Genomic DNA, 18240 nt, shown 5'->3' on the forward strand with positions numbered 1-18240 from the left:
AGTCACCGTCAGCTCTTCCTCTTTTCAGAGTTGAATCCTTAGTTGTCTCTCCAACTCCGTATTTCAAATATGCATATTGTGGAGTGGGGCTGCATTGTAGTTGTTTCTGTTTATTGTAACTGTATGCATGTATGTTTCTTTCTGGATAGCACCCTGCACAGATTTTATTTATTTAGTTTTATCTTTTTACAAAGTGACAGTAGTTCACTAGTAAAGGGGATGGGACATTGGTGGGTGAAATCATAATTGTATCCCCTGCCAATTTTGGTGGTGTAAATATTTCCCCAACATAAAATTTAGGCTCACGGCAGCTTTCAACAATTATGAATATTTTTAAATTGATGCTGGCAAGCTGGTTCAATCTGTGTGGAATGGTGTCACTAAGTCAGGAATGGCATCACTCTAAGTAAGAGTAAGGATTCTGAAAGGAAAACAAAAAAGAGTAAGCGTTCTAATTACATCGTGTTGTGACAGTAACACCTGTTCACTTGCATGAAAAAAAATGTTAAATTTTACAGATTCAATAATGCCATGTACTTTGTAACTAAAGAACATGTAGCACTTAGTCCTGTCACATTTTTCATCACAATTTACCTAGAAATCACATATTTCCTAATTGTTCTTGTATATTAAAAAAACATGTATTTAATCCTTATCATACTGTTTAACACAATTTATCAGAAAAGCAAAGCAGAACACTCTACGCATAAAACAACCTTCTAAAGTTAAAAAAAAACTCACATTGTATGGATAATTCTTTTCTTCTTTTAAAAAAAATCATTTTATTGGGGCTCATACAAGTCATCACAATCCATACATACATCAATTGTGTAAAGCACATTTATACATTTGTTGCCCTCGTCATTCTCAAAATTCACTTTCCGCTTGTCTATGGATACAGTATTTCTATAAAATTAAGATAGTGATCCAATTTAAATGTGATGTTACCTTTTTTCCCTCTATCGGATGGTGTGGGCATTAAGGGCAGTAAATGGCATGGAGGTGACCACAGCTGACCTCCTCTGGCTTTCCAACACAGGCCTCCCAGCTCCATCTTTCTTTACCTCTTTGGACCCCAGCATTTCCCAATTGAGTGCACTGCTCACGTAGACCTGGCAGACAATACTCATGCATTAGGGGGCTGATTAGAAGAGATAGCAGGTTACCAAAAGTCAGGACTCACAAACAGTAAGGAGAGAGTCATCAATCTCCTGTCAGCAACTGTGTCTCCCTCTGAACCTCAGCCTCGCAGCCACATAGCCCTGTGGCGTCTGCCTTCCTGGACCAAGGCGCTCCCTGTGGCTCTGCCGCGCAGTCTCGTAGTCTCAGGCTGCTCTCTTCCTCTGCGCCATCATTTCTGCACCATCATCTCCCCTCTCAGTCTCCAGCACTTCAGACAGAGATCTGGAACTTACTCCTCTGAGGGTCCTGAGATTTCGCTTCCTGCTCTTGCTAAGACTCATCCTTATTACAGAGAGGTGCTAATGAAAATCGCCCAAGCCCCATGTGGTGTTGGTGTTACTTTTTCCCTGTTTGCATAGTCCCCGCCAATGGTAGACCCTAAGGAGACACGGGTAGAAGAGCCATATTAAGAAATTTCACTCTGCCAAACTCAGTGAAAAGAAACAAAATCACCGAAAGGCATGTGCATTTGAAAAACGTAAACTAAAAAATGAATGAATCAATATATAAATAATTGAAAATAAAAAATGTAAACTAGCACACTAAAACTATTATTTTGCTGAATGTTTTCTCAAGATTAATATGACTTCTAAACACTTTTCTGCACTCAACACAGAACCCTAACTGCAGCTCAGTGCGGTCCGAGGAGAATATACATGTGCAGTGGCTCTGAGAAACCGAATGATTAAAATCTATTTCTGACTAAAGATAATTTATTTAATTTTGACATGACTGAAACTATGCAAAGGGAATGCCAACAAAATAACAAAATGCGATTCATGAATAAGAGTGATTTTTTTTTTAAATGGCCTGCTGTATAGGGCATTTACTTCCTATCTTAGGAACTTGATACAGATGATATTTTTTTAATACTTGAAAGAGAATAACTTGAGACTTTTCTTCTTGATGGCTGTAGAAGACATGGACCTTCTGAATTATTTACAAGCATTAACTTTGTTTTAACCTGCAGCAATTAGAAGAGATGTGGGGGAAAAAATACAATTGACTTGTGGCCTTGTGCTCTTTCAGTGAAAGCCAATGATTTACCTGTATTATTTTAAAAATCGGAAGAGAAACTGCAATGTAGGTAGAAGTTTCCAGTGTTGTCACCTCTGCTGAGATTTCTAATGATGCGCGGATGGAGTGTCACCAGTGAACGGTGTACGCGCTGGAGTAGTTTAGGCAGTTCTGTAGGTGTTGAGTGAGAAAAGACTACAGCTGCACCTGTCCCTGTCACTCAGCAGTGATACCTGTCGCTTCCACTCATTCATCTTTGTGATCTTGAACACAGTCACTTAAATCACCAGGTATCTTTAGCCCAATACCTTTAAAACAAGAAGATGATTTAAATTTAACCATCTCATAGTAAGTAGTGGTGGTACAACATCCACTCAAAGCCTTGCAGTTCCCATGAGAAAAGGGTCCAGGCTTCCTATATACATGCTCCTACTCCCGAAATTGGAATTTCACCTTATTTGGCAGTGTTCTGAATATCCACCATTGCTGTCTACAATTATTGACATTCTAATGTCACCATGTACAGAATTCTTGTCAAGTAACCCATATGGGGCAGTTAGAGTAGCTTCAGGCTGATAAAGTTCTTCAGCTGTTAGCCTAAATTAGAAAAGGTAGCAGCTTTGCTTTGTATTAGATTTATTCAGGACTGCTTTCCTCCATCTTCTTTCAGCATCTCCTGTTATTTAAGTCTATAATTCAGTTTACTTTTACTTCATAGTGGCATTGATTATCTGCCATGCTAATTCCCATTGTATATTTTTAACACTATACATAATGCTTCTATTCTAAGACCTTAAATGGAAGAAGTCATTACCTACCCCCAGATCTCTAAAGATTAAATAGTCTAATATAAAGATATTAAAATGGTAATATTGATTTTACAATTGATTACAGCACTAATTCAATATTTGTTCTTTTTCTGTTGTCGCTACTCCTCGCTGTTCTTAACTGGAAGTTAAGTCTGGGTAATGATATTCTGCATGAGAGAGAGGAAAAGAAACAGAACCCCAAACAATGCATCTCTTCTCACCATATTTCCATGTGAGGCTTTTTACGATTCCCATAAAATGTGTAAATGCCAAAGGCTTCAAAAGCCAGCCAAGAGTTATAACCATGTTGTATCTAGGATCTGATTTGACGTTCAGATATTCATTTGATGTTGTAATATTGCACATCACTGAGTATCTGTGAGCATGATAATACATTTTTTTAAAAGCTAATTGGGAAAGTGAGGCCAACTGACACCGAAGCATTTGAATTCTAAAGTGACAATCTTCCAACTCATTTTTGAGGACTCTTCTGACAATACGCTTATAATGTTCTTGCATTATTTTTTTTCCTATTTTTCATTTACTTTATGACCTAGGATATTAAGTCCTCCTCTAGAAATTTTTATCAGGAAATTCAACTTCACTATATTAACGCAAACTCTGAAGCTATTAAATTCTAATAAGATTCTGGGTTTTGGTTTGGTTTTGATTCAGAAGTTAAGCCTCATGTCATTGCAATCAGTTAATTTAACTGGAAAAGCAGAAATGAACATCCATCCATTTTTCACCCAGAGATTATCACAAACACTATCAGTTCTCTATTGCTCTGTGCTACTGCATTGGGTGACAGCTGTGGTCAGAAACTGGGCCATCCAATACTGCAATGCAACCCTAGCATAGAGCCCTATGAATGTACATGTTGTGTGACTCAGCTGTTTAGATCATTTTCCGCTAGGTCAAACCCTCTACACAGGCAACCACTTAAAATAGGCTTACTATTTGCCAATGGACACAGAACGTTGTTCTGCCTGCAGTTTCATGTGTAACCAGAAAACATTGAATTACAAGCAATTGTTTCCAAGAGCCAGAAGCAGCACGCTTTATTCGTTTTAACATAAAAGCTACACTACCAATAAAAAATAAAAAACAAAACAATATTTTACTGGTTTGATTTTACTTAATGTCCATGATAGATGAGCCATTCAATCACTAACTTTGGATGTTTTGCCAGATAAATACTGCTCCCTTGTGAAGAATATCGTATTAGGGGAGAGAATATCATATATTACGGGAAAGGCAATGGATAGTTGACATAAATTGAATTAGATTTACCTGGGTTCCATTCTAGAATTAGAATTTAACTACCTGTGAGAGACAAATGAGGTTGTCTGCCCCTTCAAGACTTCCAATCAAGGGAACCCACAGGGGCCCTTCCTAGAGGGCTGCTGGGAGTCCAAATTGCCGCGGGGGCAGTGAGTTTGGTTTGGGAGTATTTAAAGCAATATCAGGTCTAGTCATTAAAATAATTGTGCAGTGTAATTTGGAAGGGCACAACAGTTATTGCACAAGGAAGCTTTGTAATATTGGGATGTTACCACTTGTCATTTAGACAGAAAAGCAATCTCTTTTTGTTTTGTTTTTTTAACATTTCGGTGGGAAGAAGGTGCTGTCCTATTATTCTTGTGATGTACAGAACTCGATTGCATTCTCCTAGCTTCCAGTTAAATTGAATATATACAAGTTAAGCCCTTGATATTGCTTACTTTTTGGAAGCATTGGAGAAAGTCAGGAAGAGATGGGGAAAGAAAATTGATTTAGACTGTAAAAAACAGCAAAATGTGGGCAATACAAAAGATCCATTATCTTTAGACTTTCCCTTCAGATGAAAGTATTTTGACTTCATAAAATTAAATTCAACATGTAGATTCCTTTGTCCTGGAGATGATTCCTTTTAAAACCATGGTTTTTTTGTGCATACATTTTTGGTTGTAGCAGTAAATACTATGTGATTGTATTTAATTTAGATGTGATTATATTTAAGCAAATAGGACTAAACTTATGATCTGAAATATGTCAAGCAGAAAACTGTTTCTCAGCAACTGCATAGGAGGGAGTTTCAATAAGTTTGTGGGGGAAAATTCCATTAAATTTTAATTCCATTTTTCATAGAATTTTGAAGTTTCTTCTTATATAATTTGTAAAGTTGAATAAAAGTACAATCTAAAATAAAATATACTTGATATATGTTAATTAAGAGTCTTGTAGGCATAATGCTCACCAAATACACTTATAGAAACAAATAATTTTGAAATTCACTAAATACAGTAGTGATTGCCTACTGAAAGAAATGATACTAAAGAAGGGCAAATTAGTTTTATTTATTATTCATTTGAAAAATATTCCAAACAAATATGATAAAATGGTAAAAGCCTGATGGTATTACATAGGAGTGATATTAATCTTTATTGTTTATTTTGTGCTTAAAATATTTTGTTTTAAAAGGGTTCTGTTCAATTCCACTGGCATGTTAGCTACATAAAAGAACAATGAGTTGTGATACTGGGAAGAAAAAGAAAAAATGTAGTCTAAAAATTATAGCTAGTTGATGAATTATGAGAAATAGAGTCTTTCAAGCTTGTAGTGAAAATGAAAATCGGAAATGAATTTTAATACAGTAATACTGAACCAACAGGATCTAAATATATACTATTTAGCTGTAAATTCACATAATTCTTTATCAGCAGAAAGCAAATTTTAACATTTTTGTTTTAATTTCTCAGATAAATCCATTAGTTGCTTTGATTGTTTTTAAATATCAGATAAAATCACTTTATTATTAATACTTTGGTTTATTCAAAAATACAAAGATATAATCATTAAAAAATGTTCAACACTATAACTTTCTTTGTCAAGTAACTTTGAAACTGTTAGAAGATCACAGAACCCCGAAGACACAGAAAGGAAACTTGCACATAAATAAGACATTTTTCATACGGTTTCAAAGTGTGCATGAACCTCTGCAGATTGACTCCAGATAGCAATTTCTCAATGAAAATATTAGAAATGGTCTCTCTCTCTCTTTCTCTTTTTTAAAAAAATGTGGAGTATTTTTTTACCAGAAGGTATTATAGTGTATGGATAATTTTGTTTTTATTTCATATATATTTTGAGAAAAATAATTTAAAATATAAACTATTCATTTCCAATCTGATGGTATTCCTTGTTCATGATGAAATAAACATAAAATTAAATATTAAAATAAAGGTATACTAGCTTTAGCATCGCATGCCTAATTTGCTCTAAGCATAAGACCTAGTAAATATGGATGTTAAATTAAGCAATTAGAAATAGAAGAAATCCAATTAAAGGACTACCAATTTTAATTTATCAGACTGTATTCATTTATTCTTTCATGCCATCATTCTTAAAACATTCATTGGAAATTTATTGTATGACTCATATATATCATGGAAGTACTGAAGCTTAGTAATTTGTCTTTGAAATATATTGTACTACAAAGAACAATGTTTAAAATGGGTTTGTTTTAGCATGGTGTTTTCATTCAAAAATTGCTAAAGCTATTTTGAGAATGTTATAATGAGAAACATCAACTATCTTCTGGGTAAAAGAATTCTTACAAAAACAATTTTGTTTTATATAATAACTTTTTACCTTTCAGTACAGAAATAGCAATGAACTCAAAGAATATAAGTATATGGTTAATCTCAATCTGTGCCCAAATATAAATGATAATTTAAACAAGTATTCAGAGAACTTAAATTAATATTATAAAGTATAATAGATTATAGCTGAATTACCAACATACATAACTGAATTAGCTAGTCGCTTCCCTTATCAGTTATCATGTTTTGGATAAATACAGGTATATATGCAAATAAAATGAATAAACAACTCAAAAAGAAATAAAAATGCCTAAAATCAACTAAAACTTGCTATTGTAGTATAGATGATTACCTAATCAGAAAAACTCACTGCTGGGGCGTCCATGGAGGCTCATTGACCTTATGGGCACAGATTCCAACAGGCACCCCTGTCAGTTTCCATGCCTCTTGCTCTTGACAGTAGTACAAATTCCTGTCTTCTCTGCATTCAATAATGGCAGTGAGTCAGTCAATCAAAAACAATTTTTCATTATATCAAAAGTTAATTTATCCCATATGCAATATGAGAACCTGGGGATCAAAATACATAAACAAAAAAACCCTCACCATAGACACCCCTGTCTCAACCAGGGGTGTTATTTTGTTTTTAAGCAATTTATTTAGTAGACATAATCTATAGGTTCATAATCAGCGTTTGATTATGATATTTAATCTATAGGTTCATAATCAGCATTTGATTATGATATTTAAAGTTGTATTGTAAGACAGCGATTCCAGCCAAATGTGGTATGTTGGTTAAGGATAATACAATGATAATACAAACAATACAAACCAATTAACACCTAAACAAAAAAAACAAATGTCGAAGGATTCAGAGCTGTCTCACCATATGGAGCAGAACCGCACAGAGTATCAGAAACCACAAGTCTATCTGATACTCAAGAGATTCTTTTCCTCATTTCTTAATCCTGTTTTCACATGTTTGCTGCATAATATCTTTTGGATTTTTTTCCCCTCTTGTCTGTGTCCTCTCAATCAGTCTCTCTACTATGCTGTCAATATGGCTAATGAAAATGGCACCACATCACCAATCATTATGAAAAACATACCAGGCCAATGTCGAATCCAATGGTGTCCTAATCCCGAAATCTAAGTAGTCCAGCATGAGCCCTGTGCCACCTCAGAAATGTGGCTTTCGGAGGCCTTCAAGATCACATTTTCCACATGTGTCACTGTGGATAGTCACAATGATTGGTGGGTTACTGGAATGAGAAGAAATTTTAATTAAATTCAAGAGGGTTAGGTTAGCACACTAAAAAGTAATTCATCATTATTATACTGGGTAATGGGAGAAACAAAGAAGAGACAAAATCTGCCCTTGAAGAAGTTAGTTATATCCTAGGGCCCGATGACAGTTTTGAGAACTTGGGAGAAGGAAATATTGAGCACACCATGGTGCGGGCTCTCATGCGGGCACACAGTCAGGAGGGGGAGGAAGTAGCAATACTCACTTTGTGAGGGAGTGCTTTACGCAGCAAGTCAGATGGGAGATTATTCTTGAAAGAAGGAATGCATTCATATTAAACATCAAACAAACAAACCAACGTCTACTTGTTGTTGAGTCTCTGTTGAATGTCGGCGACCTCATGTGGGAGGTGTCCCACAGAGGTGAATAGGATTTTCCATGGCTGTGGACTTTGGAAATAGATCTTCAGACTCCCTTCCAAGGCTGATCCAGGGAGATTCAAACTACCAGTTTGGGGGTAGTAGCTGAGATTTAGCTATTTCCTCAAGCCAAGAACTTAAATAAATACATATGCATATATACTTATGCACATACATATACACATATAATTTTAGGCAGAGAAAGATGGAAAGACATTTTTATGATTCAGTTATATGACACCTCCTTGTCTAGACTTTTACTGACTAAATTAGAAGTCCTTCCATGTTTTTCCATAACACATGTTCTATTTGTAACACACCTTACCATGTAATTAAATCATTTCTGCCACTTGATTGACTGGGAGCCTCTGGTGGTCATGGACATGTTGCATTTTATGTTTTGAATGTTTTGCACAACTGCTTGTCCATCAGGAAGTCACACTGTAGTGGCCTGCTGTGTCACTTATTTCAAATGCCATCAAGGAAGTGAACAGGAAAAAATAGGAACAGTAACTGTAAGGACAGCACCAGACGGGGCAGTGTTTCCTTCTGTGCAACATAGGGTTGCTATGAGCTCAAACCCACTTGATGACGTCTATTAATATTCATAATAATGTTGTCTTACATGGTACGAGGCACCTGTCATTTACATTGGGCTAGATGTATTAGAAAGAATGGAGTAGTTGAAGGCCTAGGAGAAATAATAGCTCTGGGAAACGGCAGTCACTGTGCGGAAAATGTTCTGGCTGAAACAATGTATGTTTAGGGAAGGAGAAACCTTTTTGTGTGTAGGTAAGATAAAACGTATTTGTAGAGTCATCCAGAGATCTGTGATATGGATTCTGGTTTTGACCTAAAAAGCTTTAGGAAAGTCTTTGAAGACTCTTAAACAGGAAGGTAATAAATAAAATGGGGTAGGGGGGGAAATTCCAAATAATTTTGTCTACCTGAACTTTAGATTCCTCATTTCTAAATAATTGTATTGTGTGGGTGCAAAAATTATGTTGAATATAAAGTTCATTTTTTCAGTTCAAGCAATTGCTAATATTTTTATATATAAATCCTTATAAAATGTTAGTTTTTGTCAAATAATTAATAGATAGTAGCTTAGCTTTTACAATATTAAGAAAATAATAATTTAACATATCAAGGGATATAAAAATTGATCAGTTTCTTTTGTTCAGATTCACATCAACATTTCACCATAACAGCTGCTTTGGAATTATAGTTTGTAAAAATCAAGTATGATGATTATAATACAGGTAAATTTTATCACAATATTTTTAAAGACTGTTGTGCAAAATAAAAAAGATACAGCTATCTAAATTTTATTAAAATGCATTTTTTGTATAGATTTGTAGCAGTTATTTCCTCATTCATTTTGTAAAGTTTAGACCAGCATTAGAATAATAGCTATTTGTGTGAATTCTAATAATCCATTTCTTCTGTAATAAATTTAAATATTTGGCATTAAAACTATATTATATGCAAATTACTATTTGATAGCATTGATGATATTGCAATTCTCCTTGAAATACTGTTGGCCACTATTTGCATTATCCATAGATGCCCTTGTATATCCAACTCTTCCTCGTCTTTTCTTCTCTAACGCTTCCAGTTGAAATGGCCCATCTTTGTTTCTCTAAATAGTCACTCTTTGCACAACCTCTGCTGAGCCTGGCAGTCAGTAAGGATGGCCCGCCCTCGCTGTTCTTTGGTCCCGATCCTCTAGATGACCTCGTGGTGTCCCTTGCTAGTACTTACGCACTTTTGTTCTCATGGAAATAAAAGCAAAGGGTTTTAAAAGCAGGGATACTTTCTTACTGATCTTAAAATATTCTAAGGTATCTTATAACATCATATCTAGTAGGTGCTCATTAAATAGATTTTATTGTGTTGTTGCAGATTGATAATTAATTAGTTTCTAGTGATATTAGCTAAATTCTCCTAAATGTAGAAGTGGTGCAGTTTTGAATGATTTTTGATAAAATCAACTAAGGTTCACTTACATATCCACAACTCATGTGTTTGTCTATTTATTGTTCTTTGCATAAATAAATTCTTTTGAGGTGAATGATCAGAAGAATTGAAGGCTGGTAGTCCACTTATTTTCAGTTTACTTATCAGTTTCCAAAAGGATACTTCTGCCTGTTGTATAGCGTAGGTAAGACTCCTAAAGTATAATTAAAATAATGTTCTATTGTTTTATGTTGTCTATCATGTACAAAGGCCACTTATGCACAACTAGGATAATCAGAATGTGGCTGCCGTTGATGGTGGTGGTGTTAGTGCCATAGAGTGACTTCTGACCCCTTGGGACCCTGTGCACAACAGAAGAAACACTGCACGGTCCTACGCCATCCTCACCATTGTCCCTACACCTGTGCCTGCTGATGCAGCTATGGTGTCGATCCATCTCATTGAAGGCCTTCCTCTGTGGAGCTGCCTCTCCACGTCACCAAATAGGATGCCCTGCTCTCGGGACTGATCTCTCCGGACAATATGACCAAAGTATGTAAGGTGAAGTCTTGTCACCATTACCTCTTTTTAGCAGTCCATGGCGCTTTCCATTTTCTTCTCTAGCACCACGTAGCACCATAATTTAAGTGCACTGATTCTTCTATGGACTTCCTCATTCAATGTCCAACTTCCAATGCATATAAGGCAATGGAGAACGTCATGGTTTGAGTCAGACTCACCTAAGTCCTCAAAGTCACATCCTTTCTCTTTAACACTTTTAAAAAGTCTTGTGCAGAAGATTAACCTACTGCAATACATCTTTTCACCTCTTGACTGCTACTTCCAGGAGTATTGATTATGGATTCAAGAAAGACAAAATCGTTGACAGTTTCAACCTTTTGTTCCTTTATCATGCTGTTAGCACTAGGTCCAGTTGTGCGGACTTTGGTCTTCTTTTCATTGAGTTGTAATCGATACTGAAAGTGACAATCCTTGATCTCCTCAGAGTGCTCCCAGTCCTCAGAATAGCTGATGTTTCATGCCTTCAAGTTTATTCCAATTCGGACTGCCCCTTTTAACAGAGCACAACTAACTCCAGTCGTTTTATTGGCTGCAACCTGTACCTAGGCAGATTGCCAACCCTTTCTTGTACAGAGCCACTGCGTGGCAAGTTTAAATTGGATCATGTACAGATGCATGATACTTAATTTTAGTCAAGCCATGTTGTAGGTATTATGCCTTCATGTGGGAGTAAGATAAGGTTATTTGTTCCTGTAACATTTTTATAATCTCAAACCATAATGAGCAGCTCTCCTCAATCCTGTCGAGGCCCTCTGAGTCAGAATCAGTGGCAGTGGCAGTGGGGTATGTACATTAATGTAAATGTGGATTATATGAAGGGTTTCTGGGTAGCAAAAATGGTTTGCCCTTGAGTATTCAACTAAAAATGGTTTGCTTGAACACATTTCTGTGGCCCTGGGGAAGAAAACCCAGCTCAGACTCACACCACTAGATGCCAACTCACAGTGACCATGTTTGGGGCTTGGTAAACCATCCTGGGGCAGAGGGCCTCATCTCTCTCATGAGAAAGGTTTGGTGAGTTTGATCAACCCATCTTGGGGTTAGCAGCCAAGAACATGTGGTCGCCTTCCCTTATGGAGGCAAGAAAATAAAAGAAAACAACGACAACAAGAACCTATAAAGCATTTCTACTCTGAAGCTCAGAGACAGCTTGAATCAGATTCAACTTGATGGCAATAAGTTTGGGGCTATTATTCACTTGTTTTTCTCTACATGCTGTTCATAAAAATGGATAAAGGTTTATATACACATTTGAATATTTCTATTTTAATCGTTACACTTATTTCGAACTCTGCAAGGCATGTATTGATTTTTTTTAAATTTACTTTAAAATTCTATTCATTTATTTGCAAAATATGATTTTCATAACACTTCTGTTAGGTGAGCATCAAAGATAGTAATATCTCCATTATAACCATAACACAAAGGAACATGGAATAAAGTCGGACTACAAGTTCATTGCCTTATAGTTAAGAGTGAATGAACAGAAAATCAAGTCTAGATTATTGGTTCCTCTCAAACAAAATATGCATTCTTAACTCAATATAGTAGAAGAATAAAAGAGGAGTGGAGGGACAGTGTGACAGCACTCAACTCCATTTGCTTGATACTCATATTTTTGAATTACAGGGAACAAACAGACACGCTAAAAACTAAATGAGAACATAAAAGATGAAAGAACCACTTTGAAGTCATTTCTTGTCACTGCATGGTAAATTTAATGACAATGAGATTCAATTTCACTCTACGTTCTTGTTTATCTGAAATATTCTGAGAACCTTTTCCTGATTACTTATTTAAAACTAGTGTTTAATTGAATAATTAATATTAAAGAACATTAAGAGTTAGTTGCTTTTTTTTCCGTTTTTCTTTTTGGTACAGAACTATGTCATACATGTTTTTGTTACTGTGACTGTCCGGTCAGTCCTGGTTCTTAGTGACAAAATGTACAGCAGATGACACACTTGTTGCATCTTGCAGCATCCTCACAGTATTCTCCGGCCCGTTGATGTCAGTTCATGTCTGTCAGTGATCATCTCCTGGTGGGAGATGCTGTAAACCCAGTCGGAGTAAGAGATGGTTTTACAGCATGTTCTCTTGCTGACCTCCATTAGAGAAGTACCCAGATGTTTTTTCTTATTTATATAAAAGGCTTCTCACCTCTGCTGAGATCAATTGAAACTAACAATTAATTGGACGACTAACGATACTGACATAGCAAAACATGACTAATAGGTTTTTGATTGACACATTTGTTCAACTCACATGCTTTTATGATTTCAGTGAAGATCCTGCAACATGGTTTAATATCCTTTCACAAACAAATCTAGGACCTGGGTCCTTGGTGATGTGGCTGGAAAACAATCAGTTGAAACTCAGTAGATGCCAAATATTGTTATAAATGAATATGTTTTCCTCTTGGCTGTAGGCCCAAGCTTTTCCATTCATACTATGAAAGGTCTAATTTACTTTGGTGCCCCACAATTAAAAATCTTTCCAGTCTTTATGGATGTAATATCATCAAACCTGTGTGTGAATAGATCCATATATCCAAGACAGCTCTGTACATGAAATTTTGAAGATTTTTTTTTTAAACACAGCTAAGGTTTTGGCCTGACCGCATAGCTTAGTATCTTTAACCCTGGATTAACCTAACTATTCTTCTAATGATCCATTCTTAAACGTGTTGTAAGATAATTTTACTACGTGGTGCAAGGAGCTAACACATGATTCCAATCAGGCCCTGACCCTGATGTGAGATAGGCAGCATTGCTCAGCTTCTCGAACACGTGCACTGAGAGGGCGCCGGCAGATCCACTGTGCGCAAGGCACGGCCGTTTCTCTATGGCAGTGAGGGGAGGTCTGTGGTTATGAGCCATCAAAAACCAGTGTCCGTAGAGACTGCTCATAAAATAGTGTGAATTCTCTGCTTTTAATCATCTTCACATTTTAAACATCCCAAACTCACTATTTTCTTACACTTGAATTTATATCAATTTCAGGCTGAGGAATTATATCTAAAAGGCCAAAAAGTATATTATCCATGAGCTTTTTTATTTTCTCTTTACTGGATAATGTAAAGAAAGAAAGAAAAGCTATTCAGCCAAATATTACCCCATTAGGTCTTAATTACAGTGAAATGACATAAATGGCGAAAGCATAAATACCTATGGTGAGGTTTGCATGAATGAGAAAGAGGTAGAATTTTGTAGTTTCCCCAAATGCCATTTGCATTGAGAAAACGGACATCACGTGACACACTACATGACACTTTTTCAGGATTTGAAATACCTCGAGTGGAAGTAGCAATTTGATAAAGTTACATCCAAGACCAGAGCATAATGATGTTTTACTATGTCCTTGCAACATTCAACTCCATTTGTCTAAATACTCAAGTTTTGTATTACAGGGGGAAAACTAATTTGCTTTATATCAGTCATTTTTTTCCAAGTCATCCAATTAAATAGATGAATTTTATCCTAAATAACCATATTTTGTAAGTTTTATAACACTATTTTTGTACCAAGAATTCTTTAAAGGCCAGCAATAAGTGGGAAACTAATCATATAACCCTGTTCCTGATCACACAGCAACTTAATTGGTCACAAATATTACAACATTAAGCCCAAATGGATGCAAAAGCAAGATTGTTGTTATTAGCAAGAAGATTTTAGAAAAACACTCAAGAAATTCCTTGGGGGAAGCAACATTAGTATTGGGAGATTCCTCTGACAAAAAGCATGATACGAATTAATCATTCCCACTTCTCTTCCTTAAAACATGAGTGGTTTATGATGAACCCAGGTGAATTTATAAAATGTATATTAATACAAATCTACTAGGCTACTTGTTATGTTAACTCTGAGTGCACAAATTCAAGCATGGATGCAAATTAATAAAAGAAGTTTCTAATGGATAACATCTAATGGATAACATCTATTTTGCAAATGAAAAAAAATCTATTATATAGTATTATAGACTTTTCACCTATTTGATGAGGTTCAGAAAAATAACATTTCATAAAAATCTTTAAGTATTTATTTAAGATGAGAACAGAGATTTATTTATTTAATAAGAAAAAGAAAAGATGTTCTCTCAAAGAGAGAAAAAAAATATGTGGCCAGTTGTTTGGTCATTGCCATGTTTTCAAATATATAAACCATGTAAGCATCTTTAAAAAGGAAACATTGAATTCGTAAATTCTTGTGCAAGGCCCCAGTTACAGTTTTCACAAACTTTTGTTTGGTTACCACTCAGCTGGTTCATTTATTGAAGGTGTTATCAATTTATAAATATGTTTTATTCATTTAGGAAAATGATTTATCACAAAAGTAACACATTAAAACCAAGGTCTGTTATATTTTCAGAGTCCACTGCTTAACTAGGTAAAAAGGTCCAACATTTAATTGACTTAACAGTTTTGAGATTTCTGCGCACCATAGAAACATGTCCTTTCATTTCCTCCTGACAAATGAAATCTTGAGCTTCACTCACTGCCCAAGGGAATCAAGGGGAAATTCAACTCTCCTGCCTCCCATTAACGGTAGTATGTGTTTTAACTTACAAAGTTTGAAGCTCATAACATTTTCCTATGTAACATGCTCCTTTCCTGGGTCATAGCAATCCTCACTTACAGTCTTTTGTTAATTCTAATTTCTCCCTTGCACACCTCAATGTTGTCACTCTTTTTTAAATCCATTTTGCAGACATTTCAAATGAATCATTAGATTTTGGAGTAAAATGACAAATTGTCATTTCGTTGATATCAGTTTCCACCTGCTTTCTTTTCCTTTAAATGTCCAGGTGTGGATTGTTCCTTACGATCAGGAGTGACTGCTGAGCTGGCTCACTTAGTAACTGCTGGCTACTCATTTTCTAGGGCCACCAGCTGGACACAGGAATGAAATTTCGCTAATGGACTTTCAGCTACAAAAAAAATAACAACATAAAGATGTTATCTTCCTAACACACACACAATAGCTGAGCATTTCACTCTTAATATTTATCAGTTTTCAGTTAGAGTTCTTTTTATATGTGTTTATGTTTTCTAAAGTTGAACTTCCTGTGATTAGATATATATTTTTTAAATTTCTATTAATCCAACAAACTTTCAGTGAAGTTCTCATAGGTATACCAACCCTTGGCTCCAGGTTTCATAAAAATCCTTTTCAAAGTGTCTTCTCTCTAACGCATAACCTTCTTAGCAGGGAAAAGAGAAAAGTCTTATTAGGAGAAAGAAAAATAATTTCTTTCCTTGTGGAAGCTTTCTCACAGTTAAAACTCATAACTTCATTTCTTGTGCCCCTGAGCTACTCAGTAGAATTCAGGGCTGGTACGTTATAATTAGACATGTAGGATAATTCTAATGATGTCTTACAAGTGATGAAATCAGTCTCAGCCTTGTCTACCACCTGATTACCATGGAAACCATTGCTGGCCAACGGAGGAATTCTGATCAAAAGGAATTATTATTAATCCTCCTAGTATATGTTGGATAGAGATTTGCACAGCTTTTGTTAAAGTTTCTTGTGGAGACTGAAAGGTCCAGGAAGGGTAAATATTAATTCTTAATGTGCTGGAGGGCAAGAATGGCTTAGTCTCTGTGGGGCACAACTGGCTCTCAGTAAATCAGATATTAACAGATTAGAGGATCAGCCCTGTACCACCCAGGGATTAGAGATAAACAGGTGAATTTGTAGAGGAGAAAAATAATTTCTTAAGCTGACTTAACCACGTCTTTGCCTTTTCAATTTGAAATTTATACAGGGAAGCAAGAATGTGCCAGGGTTCTTAAATTTGTTAAACACCATTTACAGTAATTTCCCAGAAATCCTCTGATAACAATGAAAAGCTATTTTCTATTTTATTTGTATATGTGTGAGTATAAGCCAAGTAGAATAAACATCAGTATATCTGTGTTGAGAAGAATAGGGATGTCTATTGTTTTAACCACCTCATATTTAACCAAGATCTCTATTATGTAAATTTCACAACTCATTAAAACAAACTTTGTATATGATAGGCAAGTTCCGCCAAGAACTGAAGACAGATTCTTTATTAAAAGATTCACCCTGCAAAGCCATGTCCTGCCAGGGTGTGACAAGGCTAAAATTGTTCTCCAAACTTACAATTATTTATAATTTCACAATTGAAAAAAAATACAAATGACAAATGCAGCATTTTATAACTGTTTTAACATATCCCCATACTTATACTCATGAATGTTTCAAAATTTCCTTCTGTCTTGCTAGTTTGTTGGTATTAGAATGCCATTATTTCAAAATGCAAGATTAATGACAGCATAGGAGACAATTCCTTCAGAACCAATAGAAATTTAAAATTGTGTCCTGATGGTCTGAAGATTATGTCAAACTTAAAAACCCACACCCTCTGTGACCAATTAAAACTTATTACGAGTGCCAGCTAAAAAATATTTCAGCTCATTAGCCAAGGAGCAAATGAAGGATTAAAAAAAAGTGTTGGTTGAGCAAATGGCTTTACCTTATATTGGTTTATTCTATAAAAGATAAGACAGAACACAACCTATATATTCTGAATTATTTCTTGATATCTCTGGCTTTATATGTTTTTTAATATATTTCTTGTTGATCTTGGTTTTTGAATGGGTACAGCACAAGCTTTGCTTTAGTTTTGGCATGTAGAAAGAGGCAAAGTACTAAGTTGGCCATCATATTCATATTTTTGGCTTTCCTTAATGGAATGTGTTAGTTTCTGCAGCTGTGTAAACTGAAAAAGGAAATTTCATGCAGATATGATCAGAATGGGATGCTACCATTTAAATGTTACATTTACTTAATAAACTTAATATTGAAGGCAAATCACATATAGATTTAGTATATTTTTGTTTTTGTATTTTAGTCAATGATTAAATATCAATACCACAAAATAAATAATTGTACCATGAGCAAAAAAGATGTTACTTTGTGCCAGAGGTGCCTGTATATTTTCAAATCTGTGTTGGTATTTGCTTCCTAAATTAATATTTTATACAACTAACATTATCAGAAAAGTCAGTGCCAGAAATCTTAAGGTCAAATAAAACTAAGGAACAACAAACTAGAGGATTTTATTCTTTTAGACAAATAGAGTAGGCTTTCTTAATTTAGCATCTAGAATATTTCTTTAAATGGCTGAAGTATTTTTTGCACATTTTTAATAATTTATACCACTCTTTGTCTGATGTTCTGGAGAAAGATGGCTTTCCACTACCATAAAGAGTTACCGCCTCAAAAAACCACAGGCAAAATTTCACTCAGTGTGAGTGATTAGTCCACTAGTCATGTCATATACGTCATGAGGAGTCAGAATCAACGTCATGGCAAGAGGTTGGATTTGGGGGCTTGCATGATGAACATGTTCACGTGCATAGATTTACCCATCAGTGAATTGAGCTCTGGTCAGGACTTAATTCCCCCCAACCC

General features: G+C 35.3%; 1 protein-coding gene across 7 annotated transcripts in view; it reads left to right on the forward strand.

Moving 5' to 3' along the window:
• Positions 1-18240, forward strand: part of PCDH9 (protocadherin 9) — a 1095802-nt gene that overhangs the window by 887407 nt on the left and 190155 nt on the right. The window lies entirely within an intron of this gene.

Source organism: Echinops telfairi, unplaced genomic scaffold, assembly GCF_000313985.2.
Source record: "Echinops telfairi isolate 266 unplaced genomic scaffold, ASM31398v2 ScPeMD7_11;HRSCAF=52, whole genome shotgun sequence".
NCBI lineage: Eukaryota > Metazoa > Chordata > Mammalia > Afrosoricida > Tenrecidae > Echinops > Echinops telfairi.